Genomic DNA, 5,142 nt, shown 5'->3' with positions numbered 1-5,142 from the left:
GAATGTCTGAATGCCTCGCTGGTTGAGATGACTGCTAATCAGCACCACACACACACACACACACACACACACACACACACACACACGCTGAATTAAAATACTGCCGTGCGTATTTGAATACTGCCCTGTGCTTAGAGAGACAGCCATTAGTTTCTCATCTCAGTCATCAGTTCTGCCACCATACCGAACCCTCACCATGCCATCCATTTTCACCCTCTCCCATCTTTATCAGTCTCCCTCAGCCACCCTCATTCTCCCATTTATGGACGTTCCCCTCACTTTCTCTGCCTCTGTCGCAGTGCTCTCTTCCTCATATATCACTTCACCCTTTCTCGTTTCTCCCCTTCACCAGTCTTCTCCTTACTCCCCCCCCAGCTTCCCTCTCCCGTTTCTCATTATATCCATTCTCAGACTCCCGTTAGCAGCCTTCTCCCTCTCCACATCAGCTCTTCTCTCTTTCATTCGGCCCCGGCCCACTGCCTATCCCTCGCTCCTCTGCTCATTTATCACCTTTACGTCTCAGACCGGCCTGGATGGACACTCCACCTGGTAAACAAGTAAGGCAAAATAGACTAGAGGGAGAAGGAGAATGAAAGAATCAATGAAAGAGGAGAAGTGACGGGAAAAGTAGAGATAAGATAGGTAAGGAGAAAGAAGCACTTTTGTAGACTATTAATAAGCACATAAAGGATGGAGTGTGCTTTTTAAGTGCTTTTAAAAAGGCATAGGAACAAGATTCATTAGATGTGATAAGGACGCATAATTGACCGTTCACTATGGTTTGGGATGTTTGTGTGGAAGCGATTTGTGCGACGGCCTGTAGTAAGAGTCGTATTCAGCATTTAAAGAGGTTTTTTTTAGCATTTCCGAAACCAAAAACACAAGGAACCCAGCAATGCTGTATCCTGCTAACAACATAAAGCCTGCAATCATTAGCACAGCTAACTAGATTACTACCTACAGTAGTAACCCAATACATCACTGACTAACAAGGTTACATTATTATGTGGAGTTTCCAGTTAAATTAAAAAAAGTCCCAGAATACGACTAGCAATGTGTAGCATTTCCCCACTATTTGGAGGCCAGCCTTGGTTATCATCAGAGTTTAGGCTAACGGTTGCAGCTCTCAATTAGGGAGAGTTTACACCCTAGTCAGCTGGCTAGAGATGAGAAGCCTGCTTCTGAGAGCCAATCCTTAAAAAACTACTAAGAATTTCAAGCAGTAATCAACCATTTTCTCTGTGAACTTAGCAAGACCAATTGAAAACACTAAAATAGTTAAAAATAAAGGTAAAATTAAGGAAGAAAGATTAATAATTAACGTAATCCCCCTTGAAAATCTTTTGTCGACCTCCAGTGATTTAACGTCTCACTCTGTTACAGTGACGTACAGGTGTACAAAGTGAAACTAGTCAACAGATTCACAAACAAATCTCACAAACCATACAAATGGCTGTAAAAGAAATGCAAGTGACTCAAGTGGTGGTCTATTAACTCAAGCTGGTTATAGAGAGACCATTGAGAAGGAAAGTACCTGCAAACAAATTCAGAGACAGAGACTGAGACTGTGATTTTTGAAGCATATGGTACTTTTTTACATTGACAGAAGTGGGGCATCGTGGCTGGCCTGTAGAACACAGCAGAATTAAAAACCAAGCACGTTTGACAAAGTATACACTGGGGATTTGAATGTCAAGCTTTTTCCAAAGGGAGTGTAGCTGGGAGCGTCTGAGGGAGCCTGTTAGAAGCCGGAGTCAGAGCGGTTGTTGTTGCTCCATCTGCACAGATGGACGAAGTGAAAGCAGGATGAGACTCAGCAAATCTGGACATCTTTTTAAACCATATCCCTCTTCCTGTTTTCTCGTTGCGGTCATGTACTTAGTCTCTTTCTGTCATACAAAGAACAGAACAAGGATTAGATTCTTGATGTTGGCATGAAAACACGTTTAACACATTAAAGCAAAGGCCCCCAATACAACTCTTCAACGCGATTATTCACAGCGTTACTTTAAAGCAAAGTCAACAAGCATGGATGAGATTGATGCAGCTCAGATAAAATATAACCCCCTTCCAGCTATAAATCGGCTAACATTAACACAATGTCAAACTGAATGAATGGAGGGAACAAAATGGCGATTTATTCTGGTTATCAGGCCAAGACTAACCATTTCTAGAATTTACTTAAAGATGTTCTGAGATTAAATTCATAGCGACTTTCCAAAGGGTCTGACTGTTCCTTTACCTATTGATGTTACACTCTCTGAAATTATCGGCTGCATCCTCTCTAGCCTTCTGAAATCAGAATAACTTTGTTCTCTCTCTTGTGATCGATCAAAGGAAACAAACGCCGTTGATGTTGTTCTGCCATCAAAATGAAAAAGTGCACTTTTCTAAATTTCTCATTAGACTGGGTCCATGGGTGTTAACATTATCTGGATCATTGAACATTAATCTGATATAGTGGGTGATACGAATGTGCTTAGTAACTGTAATACTACTTAACCTGAAGTGGTAATTTTCCTGTAGCGGTCTAATCCAAGCACACACACTTAAACACTCACTCATGCACCAAGTCCATTCTCCGACTGGCTGCGGTCCAAACTGACACATTGGGGGAAGCAGCAGAAGGCAAGTCTGGCCCAAACAGCTCTGTCTCTGTCTATCTGAAGCTGCAGGAGGCGACTCACCAGCTGCTCAAGGTGAACATCCAATGAGGCATGTGCGAATATGGAGCCTGAGACCAGGAGAGAGACCTAAAGACAGACAAAGAGAAGGGAAGATGAGTCAGAGAATCAGAGGGTATACAACTAGGAGTGACAGACACAGAGGGAGAGAGAGGATCATTACACCCAGTGGGGTTTGCAATGTGGAGTTCAGGCCAGTATGATGAGCTGTTTGAATGAAAGCACAGGTGTTAATGGGTTGTGGAAGAATGGGGGCACAAAGTGAGTCTAGATTTGAACTTCAGGGTTTCGTCATTGTAGCAAATGTGACAGAAATTTATTAAAAGTATAAAGGAAAACTAAAGATTGCATATATAGGACCTTAAATGAGCTTGCCAAATAATGTCGAATCAATTCTAAACCTTGAAGCAAATTATATTTGCTGCGTGCAACTTTGCCATAATTTCTAGGTTTTAGTTAATCGACACCCCGGGATTTTTTTTCAAAAGTGCTTTACAATCTTTCCAAACTGGGAATTAATTGTTTATATGGATGTTTTAGGGCCTTACAATACTTATAAACTATAAGACTTAAGGAATATTAACATAACAAATAATTCAGTGATTTTTCTCCCACTGCAACACCATAAGCTTTTCAGTAACCCTTAAACCTTAAACCAAATTCGTACTTACCTGATCATCATATGCCAACGGAAGACTACAAAAGTGGTTAAAGTTATCCCATTCACACTGGTTTGCCTGTACTGTAGATGCCTGGATGAGTGACTATTGAGAACCTTGAATTATAACCCTAAGGTCCTACACACAGTAAAGAATAGGGCCGATTACGTATGGCATATATTTGTACTTTGTGTCGAAGCAAATAACCAAGAAGCATGGATTTACAGCAGAATAATGGAGTCAGTGTTTTATGTACAATCATGACGTCTGTGTTTGAACCATTTTGATGTTCATGGGATAAAACCTGTTCATGAGGGCTAGCATGACTCTGCTATCGTTCACACCCATGGTATATATACTATTTCTATAAAAAAATATAAATGTCTAATTATGTATTAACATAAGGAAAGAAATAAAATATTTTCGATGCACCATTTATGGGTCTTGGTGTTTACTGTACATTGTGGCCTTCCACAGAGGCCACCATGTTGAGTTTTACACTAATCCTACACACTGGTCCTTTAATGCAACTTGAATATTAGTTGAGAAAATAATCATCCCACAAGGCTCAAGAGATTCATCAGCAAATGGAGTTCTCCCTTTTGTCATGGAGTTGTTGAAATTTCAATTTTTTTCTGAGCACTTCAAGGACTTTTTACCATGTTGACTTAAAAGATGAGGTGCAGAGTTCAATCCCCACCATGGAAACAGCAGCCAAGTAAACAATCTCTACCAGTCAAGGCCACATTTGTCATTTACTCACTGTATTTCCAAAACAATTTGCACTTAGTGACGCCGATGAGGTCAAAAAACGATCTGGGCCCGCTTTACCAAGAAAATAATTCAGACTTATTTCTTGTCAGTCAAAACTGTGATTGTGGTTTTGTGACATTAATTAGAAAGGATGAATCATAAAAAACAGATTAATCGATCATGATCATTTGAAATCAAATGTTTGAAAAATGAAAACTACTATATGTATATTTATATTGAATCCAGGCAAACATCAAAATTATAATAACCCGCTTTGAGCTGCTTCCAGCAGGGGCAAAGCATGGAGACTTTAAGAGGTGGCAGAAATATATTCTGATTTAATCGCAAACAATTACATATATCAGTATTTACTTCGAAAAGCCCCAAATTAAGATTTTTTATCTCAAAAACCTTGTGGCAGAAATATCTGAAGGTGGCATTAACAATCTTTTTTTTTCACTGAACTTAAGCCTATCACTTGGTATAAAATGTGGCCATAACAGATCATTAAATTACTTTCTGTTTTATAACATGTTAGTTTTAAAATGAATCTGTTAATTTCGACAGCATCTGACACCAAACTGCAGCTGCCACCCACTAGAGCCGCCCCTGTGGTCCAGTTCAATCCGTTCCCATCACACTGGTTAACAGCTGTGAGATGCATTAAATGCTCCAGGAGAAGCTAGTACAGTAAATGGAAATTATTTTGTTAAAACAATATTGCACTCTTTGACACTACATATGCAATCAATTGTATCATGTGCATCAAATATGACACTTCAATATAGCCTAGATCTGACCATAATGACAGACCAGTATCGGCTCCAATATATAAGGTCACTAGAGTGCTCGGTAAGAGCGGATGTTACCTCTTTGAATGCTAATGAAGGGTGTGGGTGGCCGAAAGTGGCCTCCAGCATATGGGGCATGACAAGGTTAGATTGCTATGGATGTGGCCCAGGCCTTCAAACTCAAGGCTGGTTTATGAGGCTGGATCAGCAGCCGTCGTGCATCAATATAACAACCCCTAACACACACACACACAC

The sequence above is a fragment of the Morone saxatilis genome, unplaced genomic scaffold, assembly GCF_004916995.1.
Source record: "Morone saxatilis isolate NCDOM2014 unplaced genomic scaffold, NCSU_SB_2.0 Contig9, whole genome shotgun sequence".
NCBI lineage: Eukaryota > Metazoa > Chordata > Actinopteri > Moronidae > Morone > Morone saxatilis.
Note: the sequence above shows the minus strand (reverse complement) of the source record.